The 19,113-nt window shown below is 43.6% G+C and overlaps 1 protein-coding gene across 1 annotated transcript in view; it reads right to left on the bottom strand.

Moving 5' to 3' along the window:
- FAM110B (family with sequence similarity 110 member B) overlaps positions 1-18,274 on the bottom strand; it is an 80,510-nt gene extending 62,236 nt beyond the window's left edge. Inside the window, exon 1 of the mRNA XM_081204929.1 lies at positions 17,595-18,274. The gene's annotated coding sequence lies outside the window, so the exon portion shown is untranslated. The remainder of the gene's footprint in view (positions 1-17,594) is intronic.
- Positions 18,275-19,113: the final 839 nt, after the last annotated feature.

Raw genomic sequence — 19,113 nt, 5'->3', positions numbered from 1 at the left:
ATTAAAGCCCGCAGTCCAACTAGTCACTATGACAGAGTTTGCAACTCAACAAGGCAATGCTACAAATCAAAACCAGAAAAAGACATTAATACAAGGAGGCCTCATTTCAAAGGGGGATGAATTTTGGGGCCAAATTAACTGCAGTAGTTCACACAGTGGGCCAAATACCGGTATCATTTCTTAATTTAGTATTGTCTATGCTGTTTGATGTGGGTGGGCCTTTTTTACATTTCAATGTAATTTTAGGTTTCTGGTGTATAAAATGAATTGTGTTTGACATTGTTTTATTATTTAGTGTGGTTTGACTTTCAGTATGAATTTTTTTCATTGTTACATTTTAAAGCTGTTTTCATTTAACTTATTGTACATAATCTAAACAATCTAATAAATGTTGATATATGAGTTTTGCATTTAACTCCTTATATGGTCATCTACTTGTAGAAGCAAGAAGCCATATTGGGTTGTGAGTGAAAGGCACCTCTTGCTCCAGATACAATCACAGAAGACCGCTTTCTTAGACCTGGAAAACAGGCCTTCCCCTATGATGATGGCCCTCCTGTGGAGAACCTTCTATTACTGTCTGGGTACCAACAATTGATGCTGCAGGTGAGCCACCTAGTAAGATTTTGGTTCACCTTGGAAGTAGTTGTGCTGGGAGTAATTCCTCTAGATGAACTTCTTCCTTTCACATCTCAGGCTCATGCAAACTCAAGCATTTACATCACGAAAAGATGCAACTTTTTTGTGTAGCCAAATTCTGCAAATGCCCCCCAGCCTCTTACAAAACATTAGTTAAATGTATAAGGATTTCTCTCCATCTAAGACGTAGTGATGGGCTTTCATGAGTTTTCTCTAAAACCTTCCCCTCATCCAGCAATAATCTCAACATATTAACTCTCATCATTGCAGAAAACTTCTCCTGGGATAGCCTTCCTAAATACTGACCAAAAACAATAGATAAAGTATACTTCCCAACAAGAAGTTCAGGGTTCCAATCCTAGGCATTATTACTGGGAAATATAGTACCCTTCAAAAACATGCCTCCTATTCTGAACTAGCAGCTAATTTGGAAAGCTACAGCTGTAAGGACATATATAGAGTGAGAACATGAGAACAATTTATTTAATATATATTTTATACCAGCCTTCATACAAATCCCAAAGTAGTCTACAACAGTAAAATACAGCTTAATAACACAATACAGAAAAACAAAGTAAAATCACAATAAACAAACACACTAAATTCATCATTACCAGTCAATGCCTTGCACCAGTGATCCATAAAAGGATTTGGCCCGTTCGGTTGTTCACAACATGCAGAAGAGCATTTGGCAGGAATCAGGATGAGGGCTCCCCCCCCCTTGTGGCACCTGGTCCATGGAAATAAGATGGACAGCAATTTTAGACCCGGCCAGTATGGCCAACTATCACCCAGTCTCAAATCTTCCATTCTTGGGCAAGGTGATTGAGCTCGTGGTTGCTGAACAACTCCGGGCACGCCTGGAGGATGTGGACCATTTGGATCCCTTCCAATCGGGATTCAGGCCTCATCATGGGACTGAAACTGCCTTGGTCGCGCTGGTTGATGATCTCCGGTGAGCTAGGGACAAAGGTGAGAGTTGTTTCCTAGTTCTGCTGGATCTGTCAGCGGCCTTTGATACCATCAACCATAACATCCTTCTGGACCGTCTAGAGGGGCTGGGAGCTGGGGGCACTGTTATACAGTGGTTTCGCTCCTTCCTCCTGGGCCGTGTTCAGAAAGTGGTGGTGGGGGATGAGTGTTCAGACCCCTGGGCCCTCACTTGTGGGGTGCCTCAGGGTTCCGTCCTCTCCCCCATGCTTTTTAACATCTATATGAAGCCACTGCGAGATATCATCAGGGGGTTTGGACTGGGTGTCCATCAATATGATACCCAGCTCTACCTCTCTTTCAAATCAGAACCAGTGAAGGCGGTGAAGGTCCTGTGTGAGTGCCTGGAGGCGGTTGGAGGATGGATGGTGGCTAATGGATTGAAGTTGAATCCTGACAAGACAGAAGTACTGTTTTTGGGGGACAGGGGGCGGGCTGGTGTGGAGGACTCCCTGGTCCTGAATAGGGTAACTGTGCCCCTGAAGGACGAGGTGCGCAGCCTGGGAGTCATTTTGGACTCACAGCTGTCCATGGAGGCGTAGGTCTATTCTGTATCCAGGGCAGCTGTCTACCAACTCCACCTGGTACGCAGGCTGAGACCCTACCTGCCTGTGGACTGTCTCGCCAGAGTGGTGCATACTCTAGTTATCTCCCGCTTGGACTACTGCAATGCGCTCTACGTGGGGCTACCTTTGAAGGTGACTCGGAAACTACAACTAATCCAGAATGCGGCAGCTAGACTGGTGACTTGGGGCGGCCGCCGAGACCACATAACACCGGTCTTGAAAGACCTACATTGGCTCCCAGTACGTTTCCGAGCACAATTCAAAGTGCTGGTGTTGACCTTTAAAGCCCTAAACGGCCTCGGCCCAGTATACCTGAAGGAGTGTCTCCACACCCATCATTCTGCCTGGACGCTGAGGTCCAGAGCCGAGGGCCTTCTGGCGGTTCCCTCATTGCGAGAAGCAAAGCTACAGGGAACCAGGCAGAGGGCCTTCTCGGTAGTGGCGCCTGCCCTGTGGAATGCCCTCCCATCAGATGTCAAAGCGATAAATAACTATCTGACATTCAGAAAACATCTTAAGGCAGGCCTGTTCAGGGAAGTTTTTAATGTGTGGTATTTTAGTGTATTTTTGGTTTCTATGGAAGCCGCCCAGAGTGGCTGGGGAAACCCAGCCAGATGGGTGGGGTACAAATAATAAATTATTCTTATATTATTATAATTCTGTTGTGTTTTCAGGAGGTGCCAAAAACTCAACAGAAGTGGTGTCCATCTTACTTCCATGGACCAGGTGCCACAAGAGGGGGGGAAGCCTTCACCCTGATTCCTGCCAAATGCTCTCCTGCATGTTGTGAACAACCGAAAGGGCCATATTCTAATATCTTAATAGCCAGTCTATATGGGTGAACATGTTCCTTCAGGTTCCAAACTGCTTAAGGCTTTGTAAGACAACAAAACCTTAAACTTGACCTGGTAGCAAACTGGCAGCAATTGCTGCTCTTTCAGCAATGGTGTTACATGACCATAGTAGGTTGCTCCAGCTAGCAGCTGGAGAAGCCTCATGGCATAAAGGGTTGGTGCATATGGCTGTTAACAAGGTTAATGGTTCAAGCCCACCCAGGGATGGTTGTGGGCAAGATTCCTGCATTGTGGGGCATTGGACAAGATGACCCTCAGGTTCCCTTCCAACCATACAGTTCTAGACCAATGTCAAGGGCAGCGCCACAGAGAGCACACTGCAGTAGTCTAATCATGAGGTTACCTGTGCATGGATCACTGTTGCCAACCTATCCTTGTCCAGATACAAAAGTAGATAGCACACCAAATGAAGCTGTAAAAAATGTTCGTAGCCAGGCACTTGGGGCTCCAGTGTTAAAGGTGAGTTCCCCCAGGGCACACACCTGCTCCCTAATAGGGAGAGCCACCCCAGTCCAAAGCAGGGAGACTAACTCCCAGAACTGGGGACCACTACTCACGGCCAGGGCCTCAGCTTTGTCAGCATTCAGCTTCAGCTTGTGGCCCTCATGCAGACCACCAATGTATCCAGGCACTGGGCTCAGAACTTGCACATCTGCACATTATTCAGTTGTGACAGAGCTGTGTGTCACTTGCATCTTGATGATACAATACGCCAAATCCCCTAAGCACTGAAAGAGGCGGTTATTAAACCGCTTCTTAAAAAACCATCTTTAGATGCGGCCACGATGGCCAACTATCGCCCAGTCTCAAATCTTCCATTCCTGGGCAAGGTGATTGAGCGAGTGGTTGCTGAACAACTCCAGGCACGCCTGGAAGAAGCGGACCATTTGGATCCCTTCCAGTCGGGATTCAGGCCTCATCATGGGACTGAAACTGCCTTGGTCGCACTGGTTGATGATCTCCGGCGGGCTAGGGACAAAGGTGAGAGCTGTTTCCTAGTTCTGCTGGATCTCTCAGCGGCGTTTGATACCATCGACCATAGCATCCTTCTGGACCGTCTTGAGGGGCTGGGAGCTGGGGGCACTGTTATACAGTGGTTCCGCTCCTTCCTCCTGGGCCGTGTTCAGAAAGTGGTGGTGGGGGATGAGTGTTCAGACCCTTGGGCCCTCACTTGTGGGGTGCCTCAGGGTTCTGTCCTCTCCCCCATGCTTTTTAACATCTATATGAAGCCGCTGGGAGAGATCATCAGGAGGTTTGGGCTGGGTGTTCATCAGTATGCGGATGACACCCAGCTCTACCTCTCTTTTAAATCAGAACCAGTGAAGGCGGTGAAGGTCCTGTGTGAGTGTCTGGAGGCGGTTGGAGGATGGATGGCGGCTAACAGATTGAGGTTGAATCCTGACAAGACAGAAGTACTGTTTTTGGGGGACAGGAGGCGGGCAGGTGTGGAGGATTCCCTGGTCCTGAATGGGGTAACTGTGCCCCTGAAGGACCAGGTGCGCAGCCTGGGAGTCATTTTGGACTCACAGCTGTCCATGGAGGTCAAATCTGTGTCCAGGGCAGCTGTTTACCAACTCCATCTGGTACGTAGGCTGAGACCCTATCTGCCTGCGGACTGTCTCGCCAGAGTGGTGCATGCTCTGGTTATCTCCCGCTTGGACTACTGCAATGCGCTTTACGTGGGGCTACCTTTGAAGGTGACGCGGAAACTACAACTAATCCAGAATGCGGCAGCTAGACTGGTGACTGGGAGCGGCCGCCGAGACCATATAACACCGGTCTTGAAAGACCTGCATTGGCTCCCAGTACGTTTCCGAGCACAATTCAAAGTGTTGGTGCTGACCTTTAAAGCCCTAAACGGCCTCGGTCCAGTATACCTGAAGGAGCGTCTCCACCCCCATCAGTCTGCCCGGACGCTGAGGTCCAGCGCCGAGGGCCTTCTGGCGGTTCCCTCACTGCGAGAAGCAAAGCTACAGGGAACCAGGCAGAGGGCCTTCTCGGTAGTGGCGCCCGCCCTGTGGAACGCCCTTCCAGCAGATGTCAAAGCGATAAACAACTACCTGACATTCAGGAGACATCTTAAGGCAGCCCTGTTCAGGGAAGTTTTTAACGTGTGACATTTTACTGTATTTCTGGTTTTTATGGAAGCCGCCCAGAGTGGCTGGGGAGGCCCAGCCAGATGGGCGGGGTATAAATAATAAATTATTATTATTATTATTATTAAACTGCTTCAGAGACAGAATGGTACCCCGTGGCACCCCACAGTGGAACAGTCACAGTGCCAACATATAGTAATGTGCATGTGAAGTAGACCTTATTCTCACTTAAATCAAAAGGACTTGCTTCTGAGTAAAATATGTTTAGCCACTGAGTCATGCTAGCAAATATTTCTGCTGGAGGAACAGCAATGTAAATGCAGAAACAAAAGCTGAAAAAAATCCAAAGAAATCAATCATAAACACACACAGTCACACAACCTTTGGCTGTATGAAACTTAGAAGGCTGTAGAGGACGAAAAGGTCAGAAGCAAGGGTCTCAGAACAATGGATATGAAACAGAGAAGCTAGGAAGCCACTGAAGATAATTTCTGTTGAACGGAGCCCTAAGTTATTAATAAGACAGCATCTCTTTGACCTAGATTTTTTCCCCTAGCTACAAGAAGGAAAGAGACTGCATTTTAAAAAGAAGAAGAAGCAACATATTATACCACATACTGAATTATATTAGACAGATATGAACAAGTAAAACTAAAATAATATCTACAGTCTGCTGCTGGATTGCATATAATTGAAAGAGTACTTGTACTTTGGATCAAAATCCGGTTTATTTGGACTAGGGTTAAAGATTTATTTTCAAACTTATTTGATTTCTTCTTTCTCTTACTGTTGTTTAATTAAATGTTTACATGTAGGCATCCCCAGCACAGTAGTATATCTAGATTTAACTTCCAACAGAGATGCTTGTTGGATTTTTGTTTTATTTATAACAGCTTTGATATTAATATATATTATCTGTGCAACAGATTAAACGTTGGGCTATCAAAAATAGTTTGCATTCTCATAATCTCATTTATTTTTATAATGATTTTTTTAAAAAACCCAGAAACAAAGCTAACACAAAAATTCGGGGCTTTTTAAAAAAACCACCCCAAAGTAATAGAATCTAAATTGAAAAGGCCTTCTAACGGAGATGTTGAACCTGTGGCTCTCCCTCAAAAAACCTTAAATGATCATATAATAAATCTCCTATTGTGTTATTCTGAAACATATTTTGAAAGCCAAATTCATCAGCATCAGAGAAACAGATCTATACTGGAATGCACTTTTGAATTAACAGTGTATCCAAAGTTCCTAATTTCCTTTTTTAGTATACAAAACCATATACATTTGGCTGTATGATTAATCAACGACAATTTCCTCCTGAACTTATTATGTGGATTGGAACCTAAAGTGAGACGCTGTGCACACATAGTCAGCCAGCCAGGTGGTGAAAGTGAGCTGCTTTTTTGGGAGAAATGGGCATTGATTCTTCATATGTTAACTCCTTATTATCAAGTGAACTCTCACAGATTGCAACAAAACTATATTCAATAACTAAATTCAATAAATAAATAAATAAATAATAAATAAATAAGCACGTAAAATTGCAAGGCAATGTTGTGCTGCATGGACAACAGCTGGAGAGATTCTGAACAGCTGTTGCAACTGAGATTCTGTTGCAGCATCTGTACTCTCCATAATAACAATAATACTTGGGAGTATCAACCCAAACTACACTTCAATGTGATAGAAATATGTATTAGGCACCATCAGTATGCATGGAATAACACTACAAGCCAGGAAGAACTGTCCAACAAAAAAGTTTTCTCCTAAAGCTTGCTGAGAACACTCCAATACATCAAGCTACTTCAAAATTGACCTGAAGGCAGCTTGTTCTCTAGATGCTGTAACCAATAATTTGTTGTTACTATGACCACACTACCTTAACCCCTTACCTCATGATACACCTCTGAAACACAACATGAAAACTCACGTTCTACCTAATGCAGACTCTGAGCTAGGAGTCCTTACTCCAGGGGACGTAGAACACACCAGGCAAGTGTAGGACCAAAACAAATCCCAAACTTCAGTGGAAATTTGAGGTTGAGGAGGCAACAGGCTTTATTCTTTCACCTCTGCAGCTCCAAGTTTCAGAGAAAGCTTTGAGCATACTCAGCCCCTGGGGTGAGCAACATTGTTGAACCCTGAGCATCACTTTTTAGAATTATGGTTTTAAAAATACAACTCACAAGAGAGTGCAAACATTAATGTGACACACACACTGTATACTTAAGAGGGGAGCACACAATTAAAAGTATTTCACTAGTATCATAGAATTATAGAGTTGGAAAGGACCCTGGGGATCATCTAGTCCAACCTTCTGTCATGCAGCTGTCCCATATGGGGATTGAACCTGAAACCTTGGTGTCATCAGCACCATGCTCTAGCCAACTGAGCTATCTAGGCAATCTAAGGCTCCAAAACTGAAAATCAGCTTCGGCCCTCCCAACTCCGTCTCTGTTCCCTTTGCCAGTTGAACAATACTACAGCTGGACCAACACATCTAAGACCTCCAAGTAAAGCAAAGGTGGGAAAGCTGTTTCCAAGCCCCATATGCAAGTGGTGGGTGGGACCAAAGGAAAAAGTGGCTGGAACAAGAGAAGAAACATTTACTGACAGTAGGCTAATTTCTACACACATCCACCTCTATTTTCCATCCAGATAAGAAAGAGTTGTTATTGGAGTTCTAGGACACATTCCAACCAGACAAGAGCACTCAACAAGGGTGGGAAGCAGAGTTGGCGAGTAGGTGTGGCCTGAGGAGAGTTCCAAGGCTAGACAGAAAGGCCCATTTGGCCTCTGGACCCAAGGTTCCCGACCCTAGCAGTGAAGATACAGTATCTTAACACAAGAACACGATATAGCAGTTTGGAGTGCTATCCTGTCATAGTTACTATAAGAGACTTTCATTAATGCTTCTCATCTCTGTTGTCCACTTTCCTCACTGACACTTCGCAAATACAAAATTTCATCAGCATTTGCCTTTTCCCACACTAGCTGCTCTTCCCGATTTCCCAGGAACTGACCAAAAACAGGCACAGAGCGGATGAACCTGGCTAAATCCCAAGCCTGAGAAAGAAAGAGCCTATTGGTAAGCACATCTGGAACGAGTTATGTCAATGTGGTTCCTTTTCCCCTTATGAGGATTACATTTTAATTGAACTGGTTTGATAACTTTAATGTTTAAAGCTGGAAAAGTGAGTCCATGGCAAAATATTCACCCAGTTGCTCAGCCATGAGAACCCAGGCTGCCACCCACCTCACTTCTTATGGAAACCCACTGGTAGAAAGTTTGTACTGGAGTTATCAGATTATTGGAAAAGAGAATGGGGTTAAATGAAAAGAGCAAACACAACACACAGCACCTTGAGCAGCAGCAAAACTACAGAAATATAGTTGATACTTTACTTTAGCATGTCCTCACATACTTGCGTTCTTATATCCCCCCCCCTTTTTTTCCTTTTTGCAATTACCTCCCATAGTTTAGGAAACTGCCTTAGGCTAAGTGACATTACTGGTGTATTTAGCTCAGCATGTACATGGACTTGGAAGCAAGGACTACCTGGAGATTTTTAGATAATGGGACTCAACCTGGGACTTTCTGCTTTGCATGTGCTCTACCACTACAACTACAGCTTGCTTGTGCGGGGCCCTGGGGGTGCAGAGAACAGTAATGTTCAGAGACTGTCACTTATGATTTAGGCAGGTATATATGATATATTGATGCATTGTAAGATGTTTCTAAGGTTCATTTGATAGAGCAAGCTCTTTTCCCACAAAAGCATGTTAAAATTAATAGATATTAACCAGCAAGTCTTTCTCTGCACAGTTAGCAAATTTTGCTATTCCAGTCACTAGGATAAGTATTATAAAAGAATTACTGTAGTTCATGGATAATTTGCAATAGATTGCATGTCAAAGGGATTCTGTGGGAAGGCTCCATGAGCCCTGAGGGTGTGGCAGGTAAGGCAGTTATCCAACTCATTGTCCTTGGGAATCCATAGATCTCCCAAACTAAAGTAGTTTTTACTCTAAAGAAGTCACATATTAGCTTCATAATGACATAAAACTGAAACCATCCTAATCAGAGCTACCAAAGGACTAGTAAGAGTACACTAAATTCCAAGAGATAAAAAACAAACAAACCCAGATGCATTTCCATAGCAGAAAAATATTTAGCTAGCACAGCAATTGATTCTATGCAACTTACTCAAAAGTAAACCCACTAGTTTATTTAGTTATTAAGTTTATACCCTGTCCTTCCTCCCAAAGGAGCCCAAGGAAGCAAACAAACAATAAAACAATGAAAATATCTTAAAAACTAGTTCAATTATATAAATCACAATGTGTTTGTAGGACTGCAGCCTTAAACACCAGTCCCATATATTAAGGATTTGGATTCATTGGTTCCTCAATGAAAAATAAAAGAAGTCAGAATTAGACAATCTTTTTTTTTGGAGGGGGGTGAGAGGAGAGTAAGGAACATTCATTGGCTCCAGAGAAATAAATATCCTATCTGAACTTGTAAATTATCATATCATATTAGTGATAGGAAATCCTTTATGATTCATCAAACAAGTCTCTTTCCTGAAAACACATGCCAAAAACACGGACATCAAAGGGATGAAGGAACCACACTAAATTCATGGCACGTTTTTTTTTATCACTACAAATATACATACATGAACATTCTTTTCAGTATACTAAGAACTCAGTGCCCAGTGATATTTAACAAGCAGCTGCAAACACATCTGTACACAATGTTACTCCTCACATGACTGCCCCTCCCCATATTGGCAGCAGCTTGTTATCAGTTCAAGCAGTGAGTATCATGGTAGGAGGTGGCCATTAAAAAAAAATAATCAGCAGGATTTCTTGCAAGTGGAAGAAGGTGCAGGGTTGCAACCCAATGGCATGCCCACGTTTAAAATTTGCTCAATATACTGTACTTTTCTGTGCATAAGACAAAGGTTTTTTACACTTATATAAAGTTAAAAATGGGGGTCTCTTATACATGGGTAGTGCAGAGGGGGGACGGGCAATTGGTGAATGGAGTCTGCTGCAAGGGCTGCTGCTTTGTCAAATGGGTGGGTTATTAGCGGATGCGGCAAGGGCTGCTTTGGATTGGCTTTGGCAATTTGGTGGGTGTCACGATTGTTAGCGTTCGTCAGTTGGGCGAGTGATTTTTGGCAATCTTTCCCCATTTTCTTTAATTTTAGTCCCCCAAAACAGGGAGCGTCTTATACATGGGGGCATATTATACACAAAAAAGTACAGTAAGTGCAAGGCATGGATCAAATGGATTTCTTTACTATTTGCACTTGCAAGGCTGCAACCAGGCATGTATAAATAACATTTCCATTATGTAGCCCCAAACCACATTACGGTGAGGGAAAATGTAAGAAGTTGTCAAGCTAGCAGTTCAGCTATACTTCTAAACTCAAAGGGGTAACTCCTTAAACGTAAGCCTTTTATCTTCTCCAATTTCATGCTAAATTTTACATTGATTAAAAGTGAGGAGGGGGAGCTTTGTTATATCTCATTTTTACAAAGCTTATGTTTTAATTCATGGAACTTGAGAGTGGGGTGTATTTTATTTTACTAACAGTGAGACTACAGAGTAAGCAAATGCTGTGTCACCAGTTCCTAATTTTGTCACTTTTGACCTAACGGAACAGTCTCTTCCTGAAAGGAAGGATTGCTCTTGGAGTTACACAATTTCATAGATTCATAAAAACAAAGACAGTTTTGTTGCAGTAGTATAGGTTGAGTTTTGCTGTGGGCAGGAAGAGAAAGAAATGGTATCTACTTGTCTTATAATTAAATTAAATAAAAAGGAGGCAACAATAGATTTGCAGTCTTATGACTATAAAAACAGCCATGAATAGACATTAAAAGACTACCTTAAATCAGTATTACTTTGAGGCTTTTGCAAATGCTTAATTTTGCTGCAATACAAATCTTTAATATCTCACACAGTTGATTTGATAGTAAGCAAACAAGAGGTAAGACTGTTTAGGATCAAAATGTCACGTGGCATCAAGAGTAAACACAAACAGAAGAAAGGAAAGTGTGTCTATACAGATGAATGTATGCAATTGCTGTCACCTGGAATACCAATGGCAATATAATATGAATATTGATAAGTGCGGGGCATTATTTGTAACTACACAGATTTCTCAACATTCACTATAGTTTTGGGAATCATGCCTAAAGCCAAAATTGCATATGGTCATGGGTTCAATGGCAGGTGGGATTGCCAAAGTCTCCCCCCCCCCAGACACTGACCCCTTTCCACCCCTTATTTGTTTGTTTTTTGCCAAGTACATAAAGTGGAATGTGCACAAGTTAAATGTGCATACATTGTGTGCTTATTATATTTCCTTCTAACTGAATGTACATTATTTCCGTTGACAGAACAGACCACAAAGCTGCATAGATGTCCACATGGAAAATCCTTTCTACGTAATGGGCTGTAGCCAAAAGAAATCAGGCATGCTTTAGTTGGCTCCTGCAGAGCAGTGGTTCCCAAACTTCCTTTCGCCATGAACCACTTGAAAAGTACTAAGGTTCCTGGCAGAACCTTGTTTTCTGCCTGTTGTAGCAACTGTAATGCACTTTGCTAGATACTGTATGATCTTTAATTGTATTTTTATTGATTCTTATTTTCTTATACAGTGGTACCTCGGTTTACGAACTTAATCTGTTCCGGAACTCCATTCTTAAACTGAAACTGTTCTTAAACCGAGACGTGCATTCCCTAATGAGGCCTCCTGCCGCTGGTGCCCTTGCACTGTTCAGTTTCTGTTTTAGACTGAGGTAAAGTACACAAACCAGGATACTATTTCCAGTTTTGCGGCATTCTTAAACAGGGCTGTTGTTAAACTGAGGTACCACTGTAATGCATTTTATTGTAACAGAATTTGAATGCCATCAAATTTTATCTAATTCAAATTGTAACTGTTCTTCACAGATATGCTGTGGACCACCTGAATGAAGCTCGTGGACAACTACAGTGGTACCTCGGGTTACAGACGCTTCAGGTTACAGATGCTTCAGGTTACAGACGCTTCAGGTTACAGACTCCACTAACCCAGAAATAATACCTTGGGTTAAGCACTTTGCTTCAGGATGAGAACAGAAATTGTGTGGCAGCCGCAGCAGGAGGCCCCATTAGCTAAAGTGGTACCTCAGGTTAAAAACAGTTTCAGGTTAAGAACAGACCTCCAGAACGAATTAAGTTCTTAACCAGGGGTACCACTGTAGTTGCCTGTGGAACACAGTTTGGGAGTTGCTACTCTAGAGAGTAAAACTAGCCCAGAAAACAACAAGAAGAGATCTGTGTAACAAAGAAACCAACAGAAACTAATGCAAAAATGTTTAGCCTGAATTTGCCCGTCCAGCTGAGTTGCAAATAGGGGTTTTGAAGGTTAGATTCAAAGCAATAACCATGGTCATTAATTTTCACATCAAGTATTTCCATAGAGTCCTAATCTCATGTTCCACTCATCTATGCAAAGCTTACTTCTGAATCTGCATGGAAGTACAAAAGCCAACATTCAGATATGAGAGTGAAAATAGACCTTGTTCCACGAAAGTCAGCCTAAAGGTTTTACATGATTTTTTGAAGTTTGAGGATTCAAGACTAAAGAAAATCCTTTGCTGCCATGATCTTGGAGTACTGACACTGCATGGCAAACACCTCAGCACAGACTTTCTTAATCTGGGATCTTGAATACATCACAATGCTCTAAAAACATAAATGGATATATATATGGCTGCAACTTGTTGTCTTGCAATCTATACATTTATTTATTTTACTGCACTTTTCTCCTGCCTTTTTGTCAAAGAAGCTTAAGCGGGGTGGCTTCTCAATGCCCCATTACCACATAAGAAACATTGTGTAGTGAACAGGATACAGTTTTCTCTGTGGTGGCAGCCGAACTATGGAATGCTCTCCAAGCATCAACAGTTCACTTTTCCGTGTCAGCTGAAATACATCTCTCTTTCGATAGGCTTTTACAGATATTTGATTCCATTTGACCAGCTACAAAATAATGGGTTACCTGTCTGCTCTGGTAATAATACAGTTTGTACTTGAAATGAAATTTTAATGGATGTATCTTATATTCAACCACTATGATTTATCAATTACTTCTCCACCTCAACATAGGGCAAATTATTATCATGCTTCTGAGAACATAACATTCTCAAATGAAATACAAGATTTCAGGCAACTCATTGGTAAAGGAATATTGCTCAATTGACTAGTCAAATATTATCAAAGAGTAGACAAGTATTTAAATAATCAACTTAATAGAAGTGTGCATGAGACACTGACATCCCTTAAAAAACAGAACCAAGTCCATCAACTGTTATTATGACATGATGAAATAAAATAGTTAACTATTTTAAGGAAAATTACCAATAACATTCTGTAAATACAAAGGTACATAATACTGAAGAGAATAAAGAGTTCTTAGTTTTCATCATGGATCCCCAGGAAGAGCCCAAAGAGTTATTTTAAAAAATGAAGTTAAACAAATAATATACAGAGTGCATATGAAACACACATGTTGAATGCACAGCAAAAGCCAGATTTTAAATGTGGTGAAGGTTACACTAAGCAGACATCAGGCCAACACAAGCATTTTTGCTTCATATTATCCAACTCAGATGCTTCAGTATCATCACCTTTCTCATCAGTATCCCCCACCCTCCTATTGTATACTCCTGCTCACTGACACAAGTCGTAATCAGGCATTCTTCACAACTTAAAACTGAGATATGCCAATAGCAGTCTTACGACAATGGAAGGCTTGAAACTGATTTCTGGCTCTTGGAAAGTTGATTCTGCAAGCTGACCAATTCCATTCCACACTAGCAGCAACACAATAATTTCTGCCACTATGGCTGATCTGTAAGGAAGTCTCCACCCTTTCCACTATCATGAAGGAGCAAGCTGCCTTGATTGATCTGCTGGAATTTCATGTCACATTGTTGTAGCAACCAAGAGATTCCCCCACCCCCATTTCATTATTTGCTACCTCCATCACAACTGTCTGATCATTTTACAAATGGTTAAGACTTAGGACCCTGGCATTCCTGAAGCTGACGGTGGCAGGGTGCAGCAAGGAGCTCTCGTTCGTGCATTTCCTATCAGGAGACATCATAATTCAAATAAAAAAGGTACATCGCCATTTCCATAAAAAGGATACATGACATATATTTGACTACTGTGAAACCAGTGCTCAGTTGACTGACATCCTACCAGTAACAAAACAATCTCTAAAGAGCTAGAGAATATATAAGGAAGTATAGTCTCTATGTACCTTTTTAGCATTTTGGCCCCACTAGGTTCGCCTCTCTGAAAAGAAAGAGCATCGCTTTGAAATCTGACCAGTTACCAACCTTTTATTTAAAAAGTTAGCCTCATAGGAGCCTAATTTCATGTAGTGTTGTGACAGATGTGTACCAGATTTGGAACAGGACAGAAGTCTGGGTGAGAGGAAGGAACCTTGTGTTTATTCATTCATCATAAAAGAATTACCATTGGACAACCCCAAAATCAAGTCATAAATATGTAATCTTTCTAGGCCAGTGTTGTTATAGTTTTAAATTTTATTAACAGCTTTTCAATGGTCCTGTAAGGAGCAGCTTACTCAGGACCATTTAAGTGAAGCAAAATTGCTCAATGAATTAAATAAAAATAGTATTTCAGACATACAACAGGCCCAAGACAAATTCTTGATGTAAGGAAGAACTAACCTGGATTTATATTTGCACTGGCTCAATAGTTTTTCCACTGAGTTTGCTGCTCATAACATATCCTGAAGTCAAATGCTTATTAATGCAATTTTTCTTGATACCAGTGAGATTTTTTAAAAAATGCAAAACATTTTTGCTTCCATGTTCCCAAAGCTACTAAAAAGTCCATTCAAATGTTGCAGCCCACATGTGAATAGCAGCGAAAAATGGTTTTGCAGGGGGCAAGAGATGCTCTACAAACAAGGCAGCACGTGGAATGGGCATGGAGAGTCTCTTATACCAGTGGTTTTAGAACTCTCTGCCTTCAGGAAACCTCTTCTGCATCAACTTATCTGCTGGGAATACATACAACTACATACTTGCTACAGAACATTAGCACATGACCAAAAAGTCCTTGTATACTTGCAAGGCTGGGGAACCTGTGACCCTCCAAATACTGCTGACCTAAAACTCCCATCAATTCCAGTCAGTTATGACCAATGGTCAGGAATAATGGGAGCTGTAGTTCATCAATACTTGGACAGACATAGGTCCACATCTCTGTTGTAGGAGATCATGTGCTGTAATCATCAGGCACTGGCCACAAATTTTGAGTTCCACTGTTATCTTATGTGAACCCATAAGCGTGCCTTAAATGCACCCAACATCTTCTGGCAAAACTGTTCAGGAAAAAAAGATCAATAATGGAGGACTAAATGTAATGAACTTTGTCTAGCATTACAGGTCTTCTCACTAAAGAATGCACTGATAAGTTCTCCAAAAACACCAGGATTCCCTAGAAGGGTTTTTAAGCCTACTATATAGAATGCCTCCACAAGCAAGAATTTTACATACCCTCTTCATGAGGCCCATTCATATCTAAGTAGTTCTAGTATATAACCTGTTGCCTAACTGATTGAATATTTCATGTTTTCTTAAAAGTTACTATAACAGCCCTATGCAGTAGGCCATTACTGTATTCTTATCCTCACACTACAAATGGGCTCAGTTAGCTCAGGTGGTTAGAGAATGGTGTTGATAATGCCAAGGTCATGAGTTTGAGCCCCATATGGGCCACCTGCCTATGAACTAGGTGACCCTCAGAGTCCCTTCCAACTCTACAATTATATGATTCTAAAAGGGGAGGGAGAAAGTCCCCCCCCCATAAATTAGATGAGATTTTAAGTAGAAACTTCCCACATCACAACTTATACTCCTAACCACTATATTGCATCTATAGATGAGACTGAGATCATAATGCTGCCATTAAAAGGACCTGCACTAAGATGAAACGACATTGATGAAAGAAGTTTGGTAGGCATGTATCATGGATGTTTTAGGTAAGGAAAGCCTGTGTGAAAAGTCCTCCTCTGGATCTGTGCCATTACTAGAAGTCTAGGATACTGCCTTAACACAATTTAGTTATTGCAACTGTAACTCCAGTTCCTAACAGGTGCACCTCAAATGTGAAAACACAGTTGTCCTCCAATAATGCAACCCTATGGATGTTTACTTGGAAGCAAGTCCCACTGTGCTCAGTTCCACTTACTCCCCAAGTAAATGTTCCTAGGACTGCAACCAAAAACACTGCTGAACTATTAGAGAGAGAGAGAGAGAGAGAGAGAGAGAGAGAGAGAATGACATTAAAGCTGAAACCCTAAAAATACTTACTAGGGAGTAAACTCCAATGAGTATGGCTTCTAAGTAAACATGTACAGGACTGCCACGCACAATGCCAAAAGCGAACTATTCACAACCTACATATTCCCAGGAGCCATACAGCCTATTCCTGTGCATGCTTACTCAAAAATAATCTCACCTAAGGTGAAGAGAGACTGATCATCACAAGTGTGGTGCTGGTGCTCTCAAGCAAACTGTAGCAATTATTTGGGGGCGGGGGCGGGGAGGATGTTCATTCAAAGCAGCTCCCCCCAACTTTGGCTGGCTTCAGTCCAAGTTCAGGCATCCCCCGAGTAAGTATGCACGTGATCCCAGCCTCGGGATGCAACGGTGATCCTAGCAAGACTTTGGAACCAGACCGGCTGCACCTGGATCTCAGCAACCAACAGCTCTTCCGCTTCCCAGGCAGAGCCAACAGAATCCTCTTGGCAGCTCTGGGTATCCAACCTTTTGCTATTCTCCTGGAATTACTTCCATCTCTGGAGATCTGCAAGGAAACAAGCCTCCCTCCCTCTACGCACACTCAGATAACCCACCCTCCTCTCTGCAGTACAAACCCCGTTTACACGAGCAACCTCCCCCCAAAACCTGCCCCCACTTCCTGCTTCTAACCCAAATATCTCCGAGAGACTGGAAGAACCGACCAAACAATGCCCTTTTGGAGAGGGGGTGGGGAGGGCTCAGTCCAGGTGGCTGGCGCATGCACAAAGCTAGCGGCCCCCCCCCCTTTCCCAAAGGACTCAGCTGCTGCTATTTCAACGGGCAGCAGCGTTGCTTGCTGGCTTGCTTGCCTGTGCTTATGGCCATTGCAACAAAACAAGGCACAGGCACTCCAGTCAGAGCAACCGAGATGTGAGGGGGTTGGGGAGGGCAGACGAGACGGGGCTGTAGCTGCGCCAGACAACGAGCGCGACAGTCAGCCAGCCACCCTTCTCCACACACCCCTCCGGGATTCTTCCGCCGCCGCCGGTCCCGAGGCGCCCGGCTTCCCTCTCCGTTTCTCTCAGAAGCACCCTTACCTGCCGCGCCTCTCCTCAGAGATACCAAGCCCAGCGCCAGGCGACGCCAGCTCCCGCGGAAAGGGGAGACGAGGCGGCGAACCGCTGAGGGGGCGCGGGAGCAGCGCAGCCCGCTAAGCCGTCCCGCCGGCGCGCGCGGGGCTCCCTCCACGCGCTGAATGAAACTCTCCCACGACCGAGCTGCTGCTGCTGCTGCCACAGCTAGAGCCGCTGGCTGCGGCGGCGGCGCCGAGCTCCGTCCTTCCCACTGCCTCGCCAACGCGGAGGGGGAGTCGAGGGAAAGAAGCTGCCTTGCTCCGGGGCTGCCTTTTCTCCATGGGCGGCCTCGCAGGTCTAGCCAAAAAGCAGCCAGAAGCCCCGGTTCGAGCTCCGGCCTTGAGCTCTCGGGAGAGCACGGCTGGGCCAAGGGGCTGGCATGCTCCTTTCCCCGCTGCCTCTCGGGGCCCCCTCGACTTCGGGATGGTTTGGTCCAGGCTGAAATGGGGAAGGGGGCGGGGCGGGGGATGCTGCTGCCCGCACACAATAGGCTTGAATCGGCCCCCTCCGTGTAACGGAGCAGACGCTGCCGAGAAAGCGGCGCTCTCGCCATCCCCTCCCTTTTCTTTCTTTTTAAAGGCAATGCTCTGGGTTTGGACCAAGACGTGTGAGGGGAGGAAGAGAGAGAAGGCAGCCAGCCATTGCAGGCGTCCAAATAAATGAATAGTAAGCCAGGAAAGGTCCCCCCCCCTTTCCCTTTAAACCAGTCATAATTTGGATTGCGAGAACTGTGACGATCTATTCTTCCGCATTCGGCTTTGTTGTTTTAGCAGCATGTGCGAAGCTGCGCAAAGTGATTTGCGCGCAAGCCCTCGCCCTCCCCTGAGAACTATCAGCCTAAAAGCCTCTGCACTTTTCCTCCGAAGTAACATCGGTTCAGTTGAAGTTTACTCTCAGGTTAAAAAAGAGTATAGGATTAAAGCTTGAGAAAGAGGGTGTGTTCTCACACTGGTTTTGTGTGGCCTGAACCAGTTCTTGGTTTGGCCTGGTGTTGCTTTAACCTCTCCCCCCCCCCCCCCGCTATGATGCCAATTTGAAACTCATTGCAGTACTGTATACAGTCAGTTTAAAGCTGGCCCTAGGAAACGGAATTCTTCACACTCTCTATGGATGGTTGGTATCCGTGATTTGTAAATAATGAGCCAATGGCCAAGGCATATGTCATTGGGGTCAGATATACTTACAGTGTACATAGACTGCAGTCTATGTCTACTTGGAAGCAGACACTATTGAATTTAATAGGACTTACTCCCTGATAAATGGAAGTAGGATTGCAACCTAAGTCCCATTAAAATTACAGTGGTACCTCGGGTTACAGACACTTCAGGTTACAGACGCTTCAGGTTACAGACTCTGCTAATTCAGAAACAGTACCTCGGGTTAAGAACTTTGCTTCAGGATGAGAACAGAAATTGTGCTCTGGCGGCGCAGCGGCAGCGAGATGCCCCATTAGCTAAAGTGGTGCTTCAGGTTAAGAACAGTT

The sequence above is a fragment of the Podarcis bocagei genome (assembly GCF_964188305.1).
Source record: "Podarcis bocagei genome assembly, chromosome: 8".
NCBI lineage: Eukaryota > Metazoa > Chordata > Lepidosauria > Squamata > Lacertidae > Podarcis > Podarcis bocagei.
The sequence above is the reverse complement of the archived record's forward strand: the minus strand, read 5'-3'. Positions and strand labels throughout refer to the sequence as shown.